The sequence below is a fragment of the Rattus norvegicus genome, chromosome 9 (genome assembly GCF_021556685.1).
Source record: "Rattus norvegicus strain SHRSP/BbbUtx chromosome 9, alternate assembly SHRSP_T2T, whole genome shotgun sequence".
Lineage (NCBI taxonomy): Eukaryota > Metazoa > Chordata > Mammalia > Rodentia > Muridae > Rattus > Rattus norvegicus.
Window position 1 is genome coordinate 20991959 of NC_141542.1, and position 23006 is coordinate 21014964.

Genomic DNA, 23006 nt, shown 5'->3' on the forward strand with positions numbered 1-23006 from the left:
AATGCTATTTTGAGCTTCGAATAAAATAAGCTACAGTCAGGAAACAGAGAATTGTATGCCTATGGTTTTCTTCAAATATGCTCAGGGCCCAGGTAGGTTCTGGGTCCAGGCTGGACCAAGCAGGTTCCTGCCACTGACTGCTCCTCTATTCCTCTTTCCAGAGGTATCATGCAGATTAATATTGGGCCAGAGATGTGGGCAGAGCTCGTCAGAAGTGGCTTTCTGTCCTGTGGTCTCAGGATTATCTGCATTCCTGGGTGTTCAGCATTTTCTGCCCCGCGATTTGGGTGCAGGATTCCCGATGGCTTTAAACTCCCTTATACCATGTTTATATGTCCTGGGAGGTGTTACAGAAAAATTAATGTTTATCCTATTAATTTGGTCAAAACTGTCATCGAAAGAGTATAATTTAGAGGTAACTATATATTTGACAGCAAGCATACACAGTGGGTAATGTATGCATGACGAAGTTGAAATTCAGAGTTGGAAACACAGTGCACAGTGACTGTATAAATGCCTGTGAATCTCAGTCTGACTGGGAAGTGATTTGATGCCCAGTCCCAATGAGAATGCAGAGATCCATCCCTCCCTGATAGCTGTGGGACTTCAGATGTTGACACTAATGATCAATAAAGAAGGTTCTTAAGAGTGAAGAGTTTGAGATTACTCCTTTATTGACCAGAATACATCCAATTTACTTGATAGTAACCAGATGCAGGTAGTCAATATACACAGTCTATATCCTTATCAAAATAGAAAAGCAAATGAACAAAACAACAAGAACAGATAAATAATAAATCTTCAAATGAATAGAAGGAAAACCAAATAACCAAAACAATTAAAAATTAACCAAACTTTAAATAGAAGAATTGGGCTAAGCATTCTTTTGCTGCTCCTTTTGCAGAATAGACTTATAGCCTGTGGCTTGCCTTGGAGACATAGTAGACAAGCACTTAGTGATGGTAACAATCTTTTCGAGAGCAGTGGAAGTAGGTCTGTTTTGTTGGAGTGGGGGTATTAAGGAAAAAGCCTACCAATACTGAGTATAAATGATATTACAGACTTTGTCACAAAGTCTTTCCAATGTTGTGAACTGATCTCCATGAAACTCTTCTGGATGACCCATCAGGACAAGTACAACTTTACACGTGCACAGTCTTTCTGGATGACCAGCAGCTCTTGATTGATCTGCATCAGCACTTCTCTGAGTCCCTCAAAAAGTGCACACTTGTTGGAGAGAGCTGAGGTGAAAGTACGGCCTATTCAATCCAAAGAAGTTAAACTAAAGGAGGAAAATGCAGTCCACAATTGCTATGGACACTACAGATGAGACGCAAGAGTGGTGTATTTGCTGTGCACACTTAGTTCTCCTCCTGTAGCTCTTCTCTCCAAGGGAGATCTTGTCCTGGTCTGTGTCATGTTCGAGTTTCTGCTGGAGAATTTCAGACCTAGCAGAGCAAGGGAATAAAGATTTATTGAGTGGTTGTCAATTCAGCTCTCCCTCTTACATCAGCTCTATTCAGTTGGACAATCCAGCATGACCTGTCAGCTGAGGTCAGTCCCTGCATCCCCAAGTGACATAGAGTACCTGCGCTTGGATTTATATCTCAGCTTTTCAAACTGCTAGAATTTGAACTGTGGACTATGCACTGTGCTGGGATTAAGAGAAAAATGAGCATTTTTCCCCACTGGTCCAGGTATATGACATTGAATAATAACATTGTAGCTATGTCTGAATCTGAGTTCAAGAGAGGTATGAGCAACCTAGAATACCATGTGGATTCCTTCTGGAGAACATGCCCAGAATTGAGGTGAAATTTCTGATTATGTTAGCACTGAAGGAAGTGTAGGTTCAATTTGTAACCACTGTATCTGCAAGTACACAGAGAAGCCATCTCACATCAAATCCATGGGAATTGCATAGATCCTGTAATCACTGAGAATGTGCTCCATGCAAATCTTCCCAGCGTACACGTGGACATTAAAGGTGATTGTGATGTAGAAACAGAACAGCACCCCTGTAAGTCTATGGCTAGTGTAAGGCAATTTGTGAGAGGACAGAAGAGAAAATGTCCTCAGATCTTTCCGGAGAGATCACAGGAAGAAAGGAATAGAACATAGCAAGAAATCCAGAGGATCATATATATTGTTTTATGGGCAAAATTCACATGAACTGTACCAGAACAATACTCTGAGTAGCTCTTTAACTGCCTGAGGCTGAAATCCAGGTGGGGTGGTCATCCACCCAAAAAGGGTATTTATATAGGGAAGGATATTCAAATGGCTTCTTCCAGCCTATGTTCCTACCTGAACATTAATGCTTAATGTAAAGATTCCCCAGGATTCGCTGGAGGCATAAAAACAAATGTTGAGTGGGATATGTACATAGTGGCCAGAGCCTATAGACAGCTCAGTCAGTGATGTGCTGTCCTCCCATAAACCGTCATAGACTCAGGGTTCTTTCCCCATTAACAATCTGGCTTAGCAAGTCCCAAAGGCTGTGTAGAGCTGTCTTGTTGCTCAGCAAAGGATCATATGTTGGTGGTGGACTAGACTCTTGTTCTTGTTCACTCTTTCAGACTTTCCCCAAAGTGTGCAACTTCTTCTAATCGGAGCTGTCTTTACCATAGCCTGAGTGACTTCATGCCCAAAGCTAGAATCACAGGAAATCTCCATAACCAGGATCCAAATCAACAAATTTTCTCCCCGTAATGTGATTGTTCCACAGATAATTTGAATAAGTAAGTAAAAGCTTGCATGGATTATCTCACACTGAATCAGAATCTATGGAAGGGCTCCATCGTATGGTACACTTTCACTCCTTGGCTGATGGACGTCTGGATAGATTCTCCTTCAAGGTTACTCTGGGACCACTACAACATTGATGCTCCCTAGTTGCAATGGCAATACCTACTCCTTGTTGTGGAATCACTGGGTTAACTAAAACTTCTGTTCCACTTTCTGAACATGGCTTCTCATAGGGCTACCTGTTCTTACACTGTCAGACCCATTTGAAGCTCATCATTTCTCCTAACCCACTGAGGCTGAAATTAACTGAGAGAAAATGATGTTGATTGACAGCACTTGCAGAATGCTACACAGATAACATAGGGGAGCGCTTTGGATTATCTGTGCACCTAAAGGGGCTCCTGAAACTGCCCTGTTCTTGCACCACAGCATAGCTATGGGACTTTTTCTGGATGACGATACAATTCCAAGCAACTCAAATTCTCAATGAATAAAATCCAAGCCAAACTCCCAGGGGAAGTTGTAGTGTGCCAAGGTAGCTGGAAAGAAATGGTAGCAGGCAATGTGGAAAGCAACCTTGGAGAAGACACAGTGAGTGACACAACCTTCCAGTGGCCTTTCACAATTCACAAAGAACAGAGAAGCAGAATAAACTCATGGATTTTTCTAGAGAAGCCTTGCCCTTACCTCCCAGTACTCCATTCCTTTGATGTGCTCCAAAGGATTTCAATGCAGATCAGTAGTTTTGCCCCTAATCACTTGAAAATCTAACTTTACAGGTGTTTTTGTGTCCTCTTTTTGGGGGTTGCATTTCTAAAGGATATTATTGTCCTGCTTCTGCACCATAACAAAAAGGGACCTGCAAGCTCTAGGCCTGTACCATTTGTTACCCCTGTGAAACAGGACTCACTTGAACATATTTCCACTCCTCCCCCAGACTTCACAAGATAATTCTGTTCTGAAATTTTTGGAAACAGAATAAATTAGTAATTTAAGTGTCCTTTTGCTGTACAGAGCTAGATGGCGATGCCAAATGACTGGGCAGCTCTATTTCATGTTTCACGGATGTAAAGTGAACGCTTAGAGGACTTTTCTCATGAAACTTGGAAATAGAGGGAAACACACGTTCACTACTGCAAACACACACACACACACACACACACACACAAACACAGACACACAGATACACACTCGCATGCACAAATGAAAACTTTGCTCTTATGCAGTACATTTTCTCTTGAGTGAGGAATTAGTGGGAACAATGTTGTGTACAAGTCTCTTAGACTCAAGCAGGCTGTGCTGTCCTGGACTGTACTCATTTCCACTTCAGGAAACCTTTCTATGCAGATACTTGCTGGTCCGACAAGTAAGTTACATGTTCTGCACAGATAGCCTAAACAACACAACATCAAATCCCCAAGAGAGAGATTTCTAGGAAAAGACTCCATCAAGCTCTATGCTGACTCATCATAGGCCCCTCACTAAAACTACCCTGTTTCCTTCATAGAAGACTTTGGAAGCATAAGAGAAGACAGTAACTCATGGTCAGTTCCCAGGAACATTTCATCAAATTAGAGTTCCTGTGATATTAAAACAACCTCAATGTCAGTCAGAAAAAGGCTAAATAAATAACATACAGTGAATTGTCTGAAATGCAGCACTGTGTACAATATTGAGAGGGAATCTATCCTGAAAGAATGCAGTGCCCATGATATAGTCAGCAAAGCAATGTCAGCAGAGGGTTGTACTCTAGGATTCCATGCAAGATCATGGTGAAGCCAATGAGACAATCCAGAATCTTCTCGGGGGATAACTCTGTTCAGGTAAAGTGAAGAAATCTAATCCTTATTTTTCAAATAGCTGGATGGTTTAAGAATGTGTTGAGACAAATAAGAGAGGGGGCTCCACTTGGAACTGGACGAATGATGCAAAGACTGCTGGCCAGCACAAAACAGGAAGCTTCATGTTTGTTGAGAGACCTAGGCTTAAAGAACTAAGTTAGATAATGACGGAACAAAACTGCATGTCATGAACTGGCCTCCCCACATGCTCCCTAAGATGCAGGTCAGCACAGCAATGCACCTTTCTTGGTGAGAATTGGGGTACATACAGATAAGTTTGTTCTTGAAGTCTCAAGTCTCTCATGCCAACCCCTCAGCCTTTGAGAAACCTTTTCCACATCCTTGCTCTTCTAACCAGCTTCAGGTTGTAAGGCCTAGTTATGAACTCTCCAGGAGCACTCAAATAAGACAGGACTGACATGCTGATACACAGGCTCTATAGTTACCCAAGATCTATGAAGCATGAAGTCACCATCTTCATATACAGGGACATGAGGGGAGGAAGAACAAAAGCCACCACAAATGACAATGAGAACCATTTCTTTGGCATTTCCACCAGGCTCTCCTCCTTGAAAACTACTTACTTCTTGAGTCTCACACGATCCCTGTAAAGAAAATGAGCTCCAGGCTTTTGCTTCATCCCTCAAAGCCCTGTTCTAGTCTAAAGAGAGGCTCGCACATAGCACCCTCCATACATAATGGCATGTAGTGCTGTGCTGTGTGACCAACCTATCTCCCTTAATAAACTGCAGATTCTCAAAGAGCAGGAGCATTTGCTTTCCAAACATGCAGTTTCTTGAAAAGGGGCTATCTCCACAGAAAGCCTTATAAACCATCACATGAATGAACACTTGGATGAGACCTAGGACAGGACATGGATCAGTCAATAGACAGTTACATTGTTTTGTCTATGGTTATGGTAAGACCTGAGGACAACCTGACCTTGAGCCATAACCCTACCTGCTGTTGCTTGGCTCTGGGGTCACAGATGTTCATTCCGGCCTCTTCACAGAGCCTCTTTGCCTCCACAGAGGATGCTGGCAGTTCAGTCTGTTCCACCAGCATTTCTCTCTTCTCATTCAGCAAAATCTGTATATTGTTCTTCAATTGAGCTTGTTCACGCAGGAGCTGGGATTGCCTGATGCTGAACCACAAACAAAAAATGATAAATCCAGCCAGCTTCTATTTGCCTGTCACTCCTGCAAGTCCAATCATCCCTTCAAGGGTCCTCATCCTCAGAAATCCCCAGAATAGAGCCACACTATACAAGTTAGCACCAATTAGAGGGGGTCAAATCCAGAATCCACATTCCACATGAATCAAAGTACTTCTGAAAATCCTGACACTAAGACGGTTTACATAAATCAAGGAAGAAGAGATGGTCCATAAGGGAGCTCGTATGTCCATGGTATGGTGAAACCATCTTCACGTTGTGGGGAAAGCCCCTCTGAGGGGTAGTTGAAGACCCAATTGTTATAGAATCTTTCCGTGTGTTTCTCGTGGATCACAGATCTTTAAATCTCCTGTCAGAGTCCTAGAGATTCAGAGTTGATTGATATTCCCATCATGGTGCAAACCTTTTCTATCTAGAGGAACTTTAACGGGGAAAATAACAATTGGAGGGTCTTCTACACCCCTCACATGTACGACAACTGAGTCCAAGAGCTACAAATCTAAGACCCTTGCCAGGAGGCAGCCTTCTTGTTAAGAGTCAGACACTACAGAACCAGAGCCCTGACTTTTGTTCAAATTCACACAGGACAGAAGCATTCCTTGCCTAGTGCTGGGTTCTCATCTCTGTCAGTGACTCACTGGTAGGAACTGTTCACTTGTATGAGCTCCTTGTACCTCTCCATGGCATCACTTATTGAGTGGTCATCATTTGCATAGCCATCATTCTCATCTCATGTTCAGATTCAAGGACTGGCAATTCGACATGCAGCCTGGGTTAGGTCATGGCCAAAGGAACAAATAATGTTTTGAACTCACGATTACAGAATTAGGTGAAATGTAAATAAAAATATATAATAAAAAATTTCAAATTCAAGGAATGGTGGAAGGGAAGAAAATGGCAAAGTCAAAAACCAGACCAAAACCCAACAGTGAGACTCAATCCACAGCAAATATTTCTATGTAAATAAGAAAACATTTGTTTTGAAATAAGGACTCCTTGGAATCCTGAGAGATATGGTTCTGCAAAGACTCACTATATAGGAGGGGGCAGAGCCTGAGAGCTGCCTGTTTGGGAATAACAACGGTCAAGACCACAGTGACCATTTCTAGGTCACAATAAACAATCCCTGGATAGTTAAAAAAAATAAAAAACTAAAGATCAAAGCAGGTGAAACAAATTAGGTAAAATCAGACTGTTCTCTCTATTACTTAAACTCAGTATGTACCACATACTTGCTCCTTCAAAGTATTTGTACTGGTTAAGTTTATTATCCTGGGCACAGGACAACAGAGTCACGGTACCAGTTGCAGGGACCTGACCTTCAAGAGCTGGCCAGGTGAGCATGATGGAATTGACTAGTTCAGGAAGAAGATTCCTCCAGTCTGTGCCACAGCTTTGGGCCCAAGAGAAAGCTGTGATGACCTTTCTCTTGTTTTGAAAGCAGGTATACTCAATCCTTGGTTTCTATCATTACATGAATTCCCAGAGGGCATAACTAAGTTTGACAGGGAAGAGGATTTATAGCACCTCCTCCCTTCGGGAGAGTCCTGGGTGCCACCAACGTATACAGAAGGAGCAAAGTGCTCTGTTGATCAGTGTGGGCCTCCACGTACTCATCACTATCATGACCTGCAAAGTGTTGATCAAACAAATCCTCAGACCCCATCAAAGGTCCCAGACGTCCTGATCCTGAGTAAACACCACATATACTTCCACATACATACATAGCAACCCATATCCAAACACATTTAGAATGCCAACTACATGCATGGAGGTGCCATAGAATCAGTGTATAATGAACAAATTCAGAGGAAAGAGTGATGACGTGCAGGCATTTCATTCACACACACAGTTGCGGCAAGTGTGACCAGGTCCTTCTAGCTGTTGACAGAACCAATGCTAATCCAAGAGGCTCAGGGTCAAGTACAAAAGAGGTTGACCCTAAACACACAGCACCTAGCTTATCTCACAAGCAAATGCCTGCCAAAGCTCCTTAAAATCCAGGATGAGAGGTGAAACTCTCACATGCTATGAGGAAATCTCAGGTTAGCAGAGAGAGAGAGAGAGAGCACAAGACAGTGAACAGGTTACTGGGCATAATGACTACCTGTGGTCCCACTCATCATAGATATAAAGATCCAGGATGTGATAAAGTTCATCCCTCTCGAATTGACACTTCTGGATTTCAAATTTGAGTTCCTCCAGTTCCTTTAGACACTCCTCTTGCTTACTGATGACATTTTAGGATGATGCCTTCCTACCAAAACCTGTAGACAGATAAACCCAAGTGAATTTGCATATTTGATGGCCCATGGGCAGAATAGATCATTCTGAATCCGAAAAGGAGGTTGAGGAAGGGGAAATGGTAGAGACTGGGTGAATCCCTGAAAGAGCAGAAAAGCTTTCTTAAAGGTTGATTCTTAAGCTATGTCCCTCTTCCCAACCTCTAATGCCATACACGTGCCACACTCACTATTACACAACCCCCGGCACTGAAAGTTATAATCTGACTGAGACATAAACATCTGCGACATTGTTATCTCATATCAGATGTGGTGCAGATAATCCTGGAGTTCATAATGACTTCATAATGCTTACTACCATCAAGCTCTAACCAAGTGTGGTCCAGCCCAAAGTGTCTGAGAACTCAATTCATGACTAGGGGTGCATCCTTCCTTGTTCTCGCCATCAGACACTTATGTAACGTACAGTAATCTAGAGGATGAAGTGCTTCAACTCCCAACCATGGATGGTCACATTGTTAATCTCACAGTGCCTCCTCCTGCCCTTCGTTGACACAGTTAAAAAGCTTCAAGAAAAGACACTGAAGTCTTACAACTTTATGTCTTTCTCTCAAATTAAAGATCAGGAACTCCTGACTCTTGGTTTGCCTTTGAAAAATCCCAAGGCTCCTGCTTGTAAGGCCTAGTCTTAGAAGGCACATCACAAACCTATCTCCTTGAGGATGTTACCCAACTCTGCCCACGACTCACCAAGACTTCCCCAGAATGATTTCCTCCTTCCTGTGTCACTAGAGAGGGGGTCAGCTTCTTTCTGACCTGGTGCAGTCTCTCCTTGATCAACACTTTCCTTCCGAAATAGCCTGAGCAGCTGGCGAAACATGCCTGCTTGTGAACCCAAAGGGAACTGAAGTAATATCCCAAAGGCAGTTGGTGTCACCACAACACTGGTGACATCACAGAAGATTCTAGGGATCTCTTAGATACAATAGAGTGTCCAGTGAACGGCTTACTGGTGATGTCACTGGAAAATTCTATGGCCTACCTACTAACCAGCTCTCCCCACACTGATGAATTTATGTGGGGACCCTTTCCTCCAGTCTCCCATGTGTCACTGGGAATACCATTTGGCAACCTCTATTTCAAAGCTAGATATGTCTCTCTGCTTCATTAGAAGTCAACAATGCTTTTGCTGGGGAGGGTTGTTACAACCCTGAATTGGAGAACAGATTTTTCTTAGCACCCAAATCTCTAGGGACCAAGGAGGAGGGAGATTTTTCTTAAAAGTAAATCAACTACTTGAGACAATGAGTGACACACATTTCCGTTCCTAAGCTTTTCCCTTTTTCTGGAGGCCAATATATTTCTTCTATACCTCTGAGTGTATAAAACCTGGAAATATTTGCTTACTGTGCAGTCCTTGAAAGCCGACATTGTTTCCATTTACATATCCATGTATTTCACAAAATCAATGGTCTATAATCCTATTTTTCTGCAATAAAAACTCCTTTTACTTGGGAACATAGGGATCAACTACAGGGCATAGATAAAATAATAAATTTCTGTCTGTTTTATATATTATGTAGGACATCCTCCCTTTCTCAAATATTACAAGACAATTAAATTGGACATCAGTGAGCAAATGTCAACCAGGACCTTGTGTTACTACATTGTAACTATATAGCCATCACTTCTCCAATATCATTCTCCGTGAATAGACAAGTCTAGGCATGAGAATATTGGGGACTACACCATGATCTTTTACTTGTAGCAAACATAAGAATCAGGAGGATGGGAAGGGAGTGGAATGGCCGGAGTTCAGGTTGAACCTCAATTTTAATGGGTCCATAAGTTCAGGAGGGAGTCTATTTGGCATTGTGATATATGGATTCTGTCTTCTTATCATAGGTGTTATAATAATTCAACAAGAATGTGTGGTATAATGCCACCCCACCTCAGAGATGTAAGAGTGAAAATCATGTCTGACCTTTCTTGGAAGAACTCTGCCTTTTACTACCATCTGGAGTTATACAACATCACTATACAAAGCTCAGAAGAGAGGGGTGCAGATGTGCAGGCCTTAGAAGTTGAGGATCTTTTCTTCTGATTAAGCCACTTGTTTTTTCTATGTTATTTTTCCCTTGCTCTTTTACTAATGGTGGCTGACTTCTTTCCTGGCCTGAGGTAAACTGGAGTCCAATCTTTTGGATTACCGAACCTTCTATTTTTGAGATGACAGGCCCACCAAGGGTCCTACTGCATACAGAAGGTATGAATAAGTCTCATGGTCTGAAGTAAGTTAAAAACGTCTGTGACAACAAAGAACTGATTAAGAAAACAAGAGCCCAGCTGCTCATCATGATCACAGTTGTATGATAGTACGAAAATGTGAATAGGGCATCGGGTGAAAAGATGAATTAATTAGGAGGTCACAGGCCTAGAAGGGGTAGCCTTTGCTCTCAGTGGAGCTGCCATTCTTTCTGCCATTCTTCGCCCTCTGCCACAGGACCAGAGACTTCCCCATACAACTAGCTGGCCTTGCCAAAGACCTGGCAGGGCTTCTCCCTGTAGAATAGGACACATAGAGTCCTTGAGGACTCACCAAGAGGTCTCCTCCACACAGGTTCCTTGTTGTCAAAGGGAAATGTTCCTGCAGAATCCTACCATGGCAGCAGGAATTGCAACCTGGCTGCTCTTGGTCCAGCTCACTGGATGCAGGCCTGAGGCCCACGGGTATCTGAGGAAAGAAGCAGCACGCACTACCTCACAGCTCTCTCTCTTTGTTGGATGCAACTGCTAGGACTGTGATAGGATTTTTGTTTCTTTGTGTGTTTATTAGAAATACCTACAAAGGTGATTAAAGTTGCAACATGCCTTCATACCCAGAGTGCAGAATGTTTTTACATCGTTGTTGTTCCTGTTTTATGTTTGGATTTTGTTTTTTAATCCCCTCAGGAAATTTCCCTGTGCTTAGAATGTTAAGCACATGCTCGGGAGGAATCGATTATTCAAGTTTGGCAAAGCTTTTGTTCTCACCATCACTCCACAGATGATGCCATTACTTACTTTGAAATAAGAAAACAGTTATAGAGAAGTAAATTAACCTGTAAGCTATCAAAGAAGAAACACATCATGATTGTGGAATGGCACCCCAGTATTTTGTATTTCCTAAGTTATTTTAATTTTAAACTTTTTTATTGGATTTTTTTGGGTACATTTCATTTTTTTTTAAATCCTTACAGGTATCTTTTATTCCTCTCCTCCCATTTACAAGGTGGAATTTCACGTGTGATTGTTAGTCCAGATAGTTTGGACAATGGCTTAGATATCACCCTAGCCTATTTTCCTTGGCATAAGCTGAGTTCGAAGCAGACTCAAAGGTTCAGGACTCAACAAATAATGAATTCCACTACATCTGGATCCCTAGCCTCACAGCCAGGAAGGGACTGTATTTCCATTCACTATTTAAAAAAAAGATGCAGTTCATTAACATGTAAAAAATTTCTCAAGTATATTAAAGTGTTTACCATGGTCATACAGTTTTTCAAATACCTGGCATTCATCTTTTTCCAAATCCTAAAATTTCTTTCTTATTCACATTTTTTGATTATTTTTTGGTATTAGTATCATTTTTTTAAATTTCAGATTTTTTAATAGATATATATGTTTTATTCAAACGTTATTCCCTTTCCCAGCTTTAGGTCCATAAGCCCCCCTGCCGTGCCCTCTCCCATATGTATGGTCCCCCAATCCGTGCCACTTAGAAACCCCTTCCCGGACATTCCCCTGCACTGAGGGTCCCACCTTGTTAAGAACAAGGGCTTCCACTTCCACAGGTGCCCCAACAAGGCTATTCTCTCCTACATATGCAGTTGGACCCCTGGGTCAGTCCATGTATAGTCTTTTGCTAGTGGTTTATTTGGTTGGCATTGCTGTTCTTATGGGGTTGCAAGTCCTTCAGCTCTTTGAATCCTTCTTCTAATTCCCATAAACGGCGTCCTGTTCTCAGTTCATTAGTTTACTGCTAGCAATGACCTCTTTATTTGACAAGCCCTGGATGTGTCTCTGAGGGGAGATGCATATTCTGTCCCTTTCAGTAAGCACTTTTTAGCTTCATCAATCTTACCTAGTTTTGGTGGCTGTATATATATGGCCACATGTGGGGCAGGCTCTGAATGGCTGTTCCTTTGGTCTCTGCTTTAGATTTGGCCTCCATATCCCCTCCTATGGATATTTTTGTTCCCCATTTTAAAAAGGAGTAGGAGCATCTGCACTTGGTCATCCTTCTTCTTGAGTTTCCTGAGATCTGTAGATTGCATCTTGGGTAATTTGAGGTTTTGGTCAATATCCACTTATCAATGAGTACATACTGTCAACGAGGGGTGCTGAGTACCTGGAAGAGAATGGGGCACAAGAGACGTGACGAAGGACTCCAAGACAAGAGTCTGATCAAGGCAACAATTTCATTTTTCCCCTAGGCTGAATTTGTACCATAAAATGGATAACAGAGAGAGGAGAGAAGTAAGAAACATTTACCCACGCCAAGGACACAATATTCCTGTGGTCAGGGAATCGGCTGATGTTGACAGGATGTGAGAAAGGTCACAGGTTTGTAATATCTATTAGTCAGCAGGACGTTGTTTTTTCAGAAAGGTTACAGGTCATGACTTTGGGTATCTTAATGTCAGATGTTATCATATGATTATTCATCTTGACCACCACATTTGTATTAGTCTTCTGCAGCTGGCTGGGGATTTTCCATGAACCCAGTCATACTTAATGCTAACCATAATAATAACATCAATAATGGAGGGCTTCAAGGCCATAGCTCCCAAGAGCATACCAAGTGTGTTTTTCTGTGATTGGATTACCTCACTGTGGATGATATTTTCTAGTTCTTTCCATTTGCCTATGAATTGAACGTAGTCATTGTTTTTGATAGCTGAGTGGTACTCCATTGTGTAGATGTACTATATTTTTCGAATAAATTCCTCTGTTGAAGGGCATCTGGGTTCATTCCAGCTTCTGGCTTTTATGAATAAGACTGCTATCAACATAGTGGATCATATGTGTTGTTGTATGTTGGAGCATCTTTTGAGTATATGCCCAGGACAGGTATAGCTGTGTGCTCAGGTAGTGCAATGTCCAATTTTCCAGGAACGTTCAGACTGATTTCCAGAGTTCTTGTACCAGTTTGCAATCCCAGCAACAATGGACGAGTGTTCCTCTTTCTCCACATCTTCGCCAGCATCTGTTTTCACCTGATTTTTTTATCTTAGACATCCTGACTGGTGTGAGGTGGATTCTTAGGGTTGTTTTGATTTGCATTTCCCTGATGAGTAAGGATATTGAGCATTTCTTTAGGTGCTTTTCAGCTATTCTATATTCCTCAGCTGAGAATGTTTTCTTTAGCTCCGAACCCCATTTATTAACAGGGGTGTTTGCCTCTCTGTACTCTAACTTATTGTGTTTTGTGTATACTTTGGATATAAGCCCTCCATCAGATGCAGGATTGGTAAAGATTTTTTCCCAATCTGTGGGTTGCCTTTTTGTCATAATGACACTGTCCTTTGCCTTACAGAAGCTTTTCAGTTTTATGAGGTCCCATTTGTCGATTCTTGATCTTAAAGCATAAGCCATTGGTATTTTGTTCAGGAAATTTTCCTTAGTGCTCATGTCTTCGAGACTCTTCCCTACTTTTTATCCATTACTTTTAGTGTATCTGGTTTGATGTGGAGGTCTTTGATCCACTTGGACTTAAGCTTTGTCCAGGGTAATAAGAATGGGTCAACTTGCATTCTTCTACATGTTGACCTCCAGTTGAATCAGCACCATTTGTTAAAAATACTATCTTTTACCATTGGATGTTTTACCTCCTTTGTCAAAGATCAAATGACCATAGGGGTGTGTGTTCAATTCTGTGTCTTCAATTATGTTCCACTGATCTGCCTGTCTGTATGCCAATACCATACAAACTACTGCTCTGTAATACTGCTTGAGGTCAGAGATGGTGATTCCCCCAGAAGTTCTTTTATTGTTGAGTATAGTTTTGCTATCCTGGGTTTTATGTTATATCAAATGACGGCAAATTGCACTTACTACCTTTATAAAGAATTGAGTAGGAATATTGTTGGTGATGGCATTGAATCTGTAAATTGCCTTCGGCAAAATGGTCATTTTTTACCATATTCATCCTGCCAATCTATGAGCATGGGAGATCTTTCCATCTTCTGAGATCTTCTTCAATTTCTTCAGAGATTTGAAGTTCTTGTCATACAGTTTTTTTACTTGCTTGGTTCAAGTAACAGCAAGTTATTTTATATTATTTGGGACTATTGTGAAGGGTGTCATTTCCCTAATTTCTTTCTCAGCCTGTTTACCCTTTGACTAGAGGAAGACTACTGAATTGTTTGGGTTAATTTTATACTCGGACAGTTTGCTGAAGTTGTTGATCAGGTTAAGTAGTTCTCTGGTGGAATTTTGGTGTTGCTTAAGTAGACTATCTTATCATCTTCAAATATTAGTGTTTTGACTTCATCCCTTCTAATTTTTTCCCTTTGACCTACTTTCATTGTTTGATTGCTATGGCTAGGACGTGTACTTAAGTAGGGAAAGCGTGGGCAGCCTTGTCTAGTCCCTGATTTTAGTGGGATTCCTTCAATATTCTAAGTTTAGTTTGATGTTAGGCACAGGTTTGAAGGTTTGATGTATTTTGCATTTTCCTATATTTAGATTCAGGCCTTCAATTCCTGATCTTTCCAGGACTTTATTAATGAAAGGGTAATGCATTTTGTCAAATGATTTCTCAGCATATAATGAAATGATCATGTGGTTTTGACTTTGTTTATATGATGAATTTCGTTGATGGACTTCCGTATATTAAACCATCCCTACATCCTTGCCATGAGGCCTACTTGACCATGATGGATGATTGTTTGGATGTGTTCTTGGATTCAGTTTGCAAGAATTTTATTGAGCATTTTGATCAATATTCATAAATTAAATAGGTCTGAATTTCTCTATCTTTGTTGTATCTTTGTGTGGTTTAGGTATAAGAGTAATTGTGGCTTCATAGAAGGAGTTTGGTAGTGCTCTGTCTGTTTCTATTTTGCGGAATAGTTTGGACAGTATTGGTATGAAGTCTTCTATGAAGGTCTGATAGAATTCTGCACTAAATCCATCTGGTCCTGGGCTCTTTTTGGATGGGAGATGTTTAATAGCAGTTTCTTTGTCTTTATGAGTTATGGGGTTGTTTCGATGGTTTATTTGTTCCTGATTTAACTGTGGTACCTGGTATCTGTATAGAAAATTGTCCATTTTCTCCACATTTTCCAGTTTTGTTGAATATATATTTTGTAGTTGGATCTGATGATCTTTTTAATTTCTTCAGATTTTGTTGTTATGTCTCCCTTTTATTTCTGATTTTATTAATTTGGATACACTCTCTGTGACCTCTGGTTAATATGGCTAAGCGTTTATGTAACTTGTTGATTTTCTCAAAGAACCAGCTCCTGGGTTTGTTGATTCTTTTGATACTCGGTTTTGTTTCTTGTTGTTTGATTTCAGCCCTGAGTTTGATTATTTCCTGCCTTCTACTCCTCTACGGTTTATTTAATTTTTTCTAGATCTTTTAGGTGTGCTGTCAAGCTGCTGACATATGCTCTCTCTTGTTTCTTTTTGCAGGCATACAGAGCTATGAGTTTTCCTCTTAGCGCTGCTTTTATTATGTCCCATAAGTTTGAGTATGTTGTGTCTTCATTTTCATTAAATTCTAAGAAGTCTTTAATTTCTTTCTTATGTCTCCAATGACCAAGTTATAATTGACTTCAACTTCCATGTATATGTGGGCTTTCTGTCCTATTTGTTGTTATTGATCAGCAGGCTTAGTCCGTGGTTTTTTGATACGAGGCATGGGATTATTTCTATCTTCCTGTATCTGTTGAAGCCGGTTTTGTGACCGATTATATGGTCAATTTTGGAATAGGTACAAAGGGATGCTGAGAAGAAGGTATATCCTTTGGTTTTAGGGTGGAGTGTTGTATAAATATATGTTAAATTCATTTGTTTCATAACCTCTTAATCTTTCTGTGTCTCTGTTTAATTTCTGTTTCCCTGATCTGTCTATTGATGAAAGTGGTGTGTTTAAATCTCCTACTATTATTGTTTGTGGTGCAATGTATGGTTTTTTGAGCTTTAGAAAGGTTTCTTATTCTTTAGGGACACAACTGCTATATACTTGACAAATATAGCAATCAACCAGAATATCCGTAGAAAGCATGTGACTGTTGGCCACATGAGGATGAGTTTCTTTCAAAGATCATCATGATTTTTGGTAAGATCTTCCCTGTAATTGGTGGCATGGCTTCCCACAAACATGGTCCAGTTGTCTAGAATCTCCTCCTTGGTCAGCATCTCATCCTTGTTTTTATCTTACTCATACACCAGATGCTGGGATTCAGACTGTGCATGGTCATAGTCCTGAGGGAGGATCCAATGGTGAATCTCATCCTAATCCAGTTTCCCATCCTTGTTCAGATCTGGCAAATCATTGAACTGCTCCCCAGACAAAACCCAGTCAGTCTCAGGGCAATTGTCCTCGTGAGAAAAAGATGTCCACAATGTACTCATCCTAGTCCACAAAATCATCCCCGTTCTTGTCGATACTCTCCAGCGTTTCCAGAACTACAATCTCCTTCATATGTTCTAAAACCTCTTAGTGCAGAAAAGCAATGAACCCGACCTGAGTAGCTGTCAGGTCACCGTCAAGGCCTTAAACCTCCTCTCATCTCGTGGAGGCAACTTTTTAAAGTTGTGATGATCAGAGCTATCTTGGAATTCAGCAAGGTTTCCCAGGTAGTAGCCATAGGTAGCCTGCTTGTATTCTTCCCAGGAGATTTTTCATCTATGTCCCTATCATAATCCTTCCAGAGTTTAGCCACATTTTGGTTGATGTATCTTTTCTGTACCTGTTTGATCCAAACTTTCAGGTCCTCAGTAGTAACAAGGCTGCCTTCATCACTATCAATTGGATCAACAATTTTCCCCAGCCTCTCCTGCTCTCGTCCAGGATTAGCTATCACAGGTCTTGGAGTCCTCCTTGCCCAGGAAGACCTCATGATCGTACAGGAAGCTGTGCTTATTCTCTGGTGGCCACTCGCCCTGCTCTGAATCGGAACAAACCATGTGCTCCTTGCTCATCATGCTCTTGGCCATGAACGCCAGGACCAGTGCCAGCAGCAGCCCATGGAGAGTCCCAGGCTGACACCATGCACCACAGTTGTGATCAAAGGGAGGCAGCAGGGAAGTAGGGGCTCAGAGCACCTTATCCGCTGTCCCTTCCCCAGAGAGGGCTTTTGTTACATTTCAAAAGTTATCCATTTTCCTGGTTTCCACAAAACCCCTTATAAAACCCCCTCCCCCTTCTACTGTGAGGGTGTTACCACACCCACCCAAACACCCAGGCCTATCTGCCTCCCTGTTCTGGTTTCCCCTACACTGGGGCATCAAGCCTTGACAAGACCAAGGACTTCTCCTCCCATTTGTGCCCAAGAAGGCCATCCTCTTCTACATATGCAGCTGTAGCCATGGGTCTGTCCATGTGTACTCTTTGGATGGTGGTTTAGGTCCTGGGAGCTCTGGGTGTTTCTTAGTGTTGTTCTTATGGGGCTGTAAACCCCTTCAGGTCCCTCAATCCTTTCTCTTACTCCTGTATTGGGGACCCTGCTCTCAGCTGAATGGTTGGCTACAAGTATCTGCCTCTGTATTTGTCATGCTCTTTACCCCACTCTTTTGAGCAGATCACCACAGAGCAACGAAGATGTATTGTCTTGGCGTGATGATGTACAGACAAATAGATGATTTCTTAATTCTTTTTTTTTTCTCAGAGCTGGGGACCGAACCCAGGGCCTTGCGCTTCCTAGGCAAACACTCTACATCTGAGCTAAATCCCCAACCCCGATTTCTTAATTCTTATGATGGTTCTGTAAGAGTTCCTAAAATTAGATTAGTAATTTTAAGCTCCTTTATAATGGGACAGCTATTATGTTTTCTCTGGTAATCAAAATTGCATTGAGAACTCTTCCTTCTTAAAGTTTCATGAGTGAATTGCTTCTGCAATACCAAGCAGGCATCTACAAATTAGAACCCAAGCTAAGAGGGTATAAACCAATTAACCAAAGTTCATAAAAAGAGAACTAATGATTTACTATAGGTGCAAGGACTGAACGTAAATAATTGACTGGATTTGCCTATAGGCAATTTCACTTATTCTTTTCTCATAAAAATTACAGCTTTTAACTCTCCATGAACATGCAGAGCCAGTGACAGATGGTGACGGTTTATCCTGATGATTACTCTTCATGGATATGCATGTAAACATTCTCTGTCGTAAACTGATTATGCAACTTATGATTTGAATTCCTGTGCAAACTTGTGGTGAACATTTCACCATGTGATGCTGTGTTCAGAAAGATATACAAATGCTGAGGAGAAAGAGAGAGAAAGCTTTTTAGACAGAACTGAACTGAAGAGAACAGAACTCAAGAAGAACTTAGAAGTAAAGGCATAGCGTTGAGAGTAAGGCATTGAAAGTAAGGAAATTATTGTGTCATAAGAGCAAGAGGAAAGGAGATAAGAAGAGAGGAAGGAGAACCGTATAAGTCAAACTTTATGGAGGCAAACCTTTGTAGAAATTTTAGGAAAACGGAAGAACTTATAAATAAAGGTTAAAATCACTGCTCTTCAGTCTTCAGTCTGGCTCACTGGCTAGCCTGTGCTCTTCAGTCAGGCTCACTGGCTAGCCTCTGTTCTTCAGTCAGGCTCACTGCCTAGCCTGTGCTCTTCAGTCAGGCTCACTGGCTAGCCTCTGCTCTTCAGTCAGACTCACTGGCTAGCCTCTGCTCTTCAGTCAGGGTCACTGGCTAGCCTCTGCTCTTCAGCCTGGCTCACTGGCTAGCCTGTGCTCTTCAGTCAGGCTCACTGGCTAGCCTCTGCTCTTCAGCCTGGCTCACTGGCTAGCCTGTGCTCTTCAGCCTGGCTCACTGACTAGCCTCTGCTCTTCAGTCAGGCTCACTGGCTAGCCTCTGTTCTTCAGTCAGCCTCACTGGCTAGCCTCTGCTCTTCAGTCAGGCTCACGGGCTAGCCTCTGCTCTTCAATCAGGCTCACTGTCTACCCTGTGCTCTTCATTCAGGTTCCCTGGCTAGCCTCTGCTCTTCAGTCAGGCTCACTGGCTAGCCTGTGCTCTTCAGCCTGGCTCACTGACTAGCCTCTGCTCTTCAGTCAGGCTCACTGGCTTGCCTCTGCTCTTCAGTCAGCCTCACTGTCTACCCTATGCTCTTCAGTGCGGTTCCCTGGCTAGCCTGTGCTCTTCAGCCTGGCTCACTGCCTAGACTCTGCTTTTCAGCTGGGCTCACTGGCTAGCCTCTGCTCTTCAGTCAGGCTCACTGGCTAGCCTTTGCTCTTCAGCTAGGCTCACTGGCTAGCCTCTGCTCTTCAGTCAGGTTCACTGGCTAGCCTCTGCTATTCAGTTAGGCTCACTGGCTAGACTCTGCTTATCAGCTGGGCTCACTGGCCTCTGGGGCCCTAGCACATCGCTTAACCATCTGCTCATGACTGCCTGACCACACTGACCACCTGACCGCCCTGACTTCTTAAAGTCATTCTCTAGAAAGAGCACAAGAAACTAAAGAGAAACACCAAAGCAAACTTTTCCCATGGGCTCTGCTTTAAACTTAAGTGCTTTCATTATTTCTTTAAAAGAGTGAAATATAATTTCGGGTATTCATATGGCCAAGAGAGCTGTGCAGTAGTTATTGCTTTAGGGAATTTGGTGCTAAATCAAAGGATTCCTTTATTCTATCACGATGTTATCTGTATGCTGTAAGATGTATGTTTAGAAAACAGAACACCAAATTCCTAAAATCTAGATGTTTTAAGACATCAGCTCACGGAGAAACATAACTGCTTCCTATCTAGACTGGGCTTTTTTGCTATACTGCAGGTACAATCAATTTTCCACACTACTTCCATGATTTTCAAGAATGATTAAGAGAAAAATAAGTTGAACATAATGGCCAGAAAGGGGGTTCTGTCAAGTTGTCTTATGTGGGACAAGATACCAAACTATGATGGTAAACCTAAAACCACCTGTTCCCAAAACTAACAGAACTTACAGAAAATACATACTTTCTTATCATTCCTCCTCCCCAATGGTCAGTGATTTAATGAGCAGCTACTACGATCCTAGCACTGTGCATCTAAGTGTGTAATGGTGAATAAAAAACTTAATAAAAAGCCTCATTAAGGAATAAAGAAAAATGAAACATAACTTTGAAACTCAGAATTCAATATAAGCAAAACCACCATTTCTTCAACTGGTGATTTCTGAAAACTTAATCATTTTTTCCATGGGCTTCTATAGTAATGATACTGAGTCTTGATTTTGTAAATCACAAAAAGCAAGTCACACTTCTTTCTTGGCTCCCACAACTGTCAAAGGGAACAACACTGTTGCTGTCCATTGTGCTTCCCTATCAATCCTGCTATGGATGGTAATGAATTCCAGTCTTTTCAATGTGAAAACAGGCCACTACTTGAGGGCAAAGGTTATTAAAATTACCCAAACTGGTATATTCTCTAAAATTTTCACATAGCATTTTACTGATATCACAATCTAAATTCACCACAAATATTTAACCAATGAAAATATTGAATAGCTCTGCAAATGGGAGCGATAATCATATATACTTGAAAACAACTATTATGGAAACAAAGGACGTACTAGGAGAAAAGATACATCACTAAAAGCTACACAAGCAGCAAAAAAGACACTACATTTCTTGGTTTAAAAGTTAGATGATACACCTGATCTTTAAAGACAGGCAATGTACTTGATCTTTAAGCCCTTTAACTGTGTCCTGTCCACATAGAAACTGCAGTAGATGACAATCTTTTGTAAGATTTATTTATTTAAATGTGAGACAATGCAGCTGTCTTCAGACACACCACAAGAGGGCATCAGTACTCATTACAGATGGTTGTGAGCCACCATGTGGTTGCTGGCATTTGAACTCAGGACCTCTGGAAGAACACTTGGTGCTCTTACCCACTGAGCCATCTCTCCAGCCCTCACAATGGCCTCTTACACAGCATCACAGTGGTCTATTTCACTAGATGGCTCCAGGGTGATAACAGAGAAACTTTCACAGTTCCTGAGCACTTCTGAGTTCAAATACCACCAGTGACAACTCTGTGCTGTTGGCACATTCTGACCTGTCTCCTAAGGATTGTCAGCCACAAAAGGGACAGTTAGCACCACACAGTATTCACTGCCCAATCCTAAAAACCCCCTGGATTCTGAAAAAGCCACATTCCATGCTTGCTCCATATCTGAGGAAGCCAAATGGTTGATCTGGCTCAAGGTTCTACTTTTCTTAGCTCATCAACTTTCTTTTTCCACTTCTTGTCACAAGAAGTATGTTTTTATGCTGCAACTACACTGCAATGTGTGAAGGAAACCACCATAAACTCTGGGTGCCACCTCTTGAAATTTAAAATTCACAAAACAATTCATGGCTTTCTAATCAGCAACATGGAAAATAAACAAAAACAAGCAAAACCATTCCAAAGGAAATTGCTGATCTGGAGGCCTGCTCACAGCAGGTAGGAAAGAATTAAATTATGCGGAACTGTAATCTCTCAGAGCTTTGGAGGCTAAAAAAGAGGAAATCTCTGTTTATGTTCCCTTTCTCTGAGTAATTGAAGGAGGGTATTTTACATCCTCCAAATACAATCTCTTGCAAGGGGCAACCAATTACAAAGTAGATCAGAAGAAATCTATTAAATAATAATTCATTGCCTGAGGTTTTTAGAAAATATTTTCCCTTGATCCCAGGCCTTTAACATACATTAGAAACATTACAGGGAGTGTGCCACCAGGCTAAGCTGCCTCTGAAAAGCCTGTCCTGCCCTGGCAGGTACAGGCCATTTAATTCCAAGTCATCTGGAGAGAGGTGAGAGCCCCAAGTTGCTCTGGGGATGTCAGAGCACAGCTCTCATGCACACTCCAGATTACCTCTCCACTCTTTCCCAATGCCATAGGCTTTCCAATCCCTGCTTCAGCTCTCCATACATTCCTGAACCCTCCCTTCCCCTACCCAGTGGGCTCACTTTGCATTGCCTCCTTCTGCCACTGCTTTCCCAGGGCGGGGGGGGGGGGGGGCGAACCAGTCCAAGGAGGGGCGCTGGTCTCTCATCTACCTTGATGATGCTGCTCTTAAGGTGCAGCCGGCCCTGCTTGCTGCTTGCTGCCCCTGGGGACCAGACCGGAGGTCGGGCTAGGGGTCCGCGCCAGCTCCACGCCTCCAGGTCCCCTGGCAGGGCTTGCCTAGGCTTCGTCCCTGGACACTGCGAGGCTGTAGTCTCGGTTGGAAACCCCCCCGCTGTCATAGCGCGCCCTCCGGTGGCCGAGGTGACGCCCAACGGCGCTAAGGCCCCCTTCCCTGGCCGCTTCTTCTGCTTTTTCTTTTCTTTTCTTCTTTCTCTTTTTGTTCGCGATGTGGCGCCTGCGAAGAGCTCGCCTCCAGGAAGGAGGACATCGTGCAGGCAGAATCACCTCTGGGCCCTGCCGGGGTCGGAGAGGGAGAGAGAGGAGTCAGCTTGGGCGGCGGCGCCCCGGCTACCGGCACCTGCGGAAGGCAAACTCGCCCAGGCACACGCGCTGCTGCGGGCGCGAAATATAACGCGGGCGCCCCGCCCCCTCAGGCCCCGCGCTCACCCACGAGCTCCGCGTGCCCTGAGGCCCGGCTCGGGCGCGGTCGAGCTGCGGGGTGGGAAGGACACGTGTGCCCACTCCGTGGCGCAGACAACACGGGGAGGCGGGACACGGTGAGGCGTGTGGTGTGGATCTCCGGGCTCCGCCCAGGCCCGTCAGACCCCCTCAGTGCTCTGAGGAGGCGCAGGGCGGCTTCTGTGGCCCCCAGGCCCACCGTGACCTAACCGTGGCC

At 42.6% G+C, this 23006-nt stretch overlaps 1 long non-coding RNA gene across 5 annotated transcripts in view; it reads right to left on the reverse strand.

Moving 5' to 3' along the window:
• Positions 1-642: 642 nt before the first annotated feature.
• Positions 643-23006, reverse strand: part of LOC148003455 (uncharacterized) — a 39864-nt gene continuing 17500 nt past the window's right edge. Inside the window, exons 1-5 of one of the 5 annotated variants that reach the window (XR_015629373.1) lie at positions 22261-22840; positions 7871-8030; positions 6402-6532; positions 5550-5733; positions 643-1448 (exon numbers count right to left, since the gene is read on the reverse strand). This is a non-coding gene — a long non-coding RNA (uncharacterized LOC148003455). Of the gene's footprint in view, positions 1449-5549; positions 5734-6401; positions 6533-7870; positions 8031-12129; positions 12397-22260; positions 22841-23006 lie in introns of those variants that run through there. The other 4 variants (XR_015629375.1, XR_015629374.1, XR_015629376.1 and 1 more) reach the window with 4 other exon arrangements.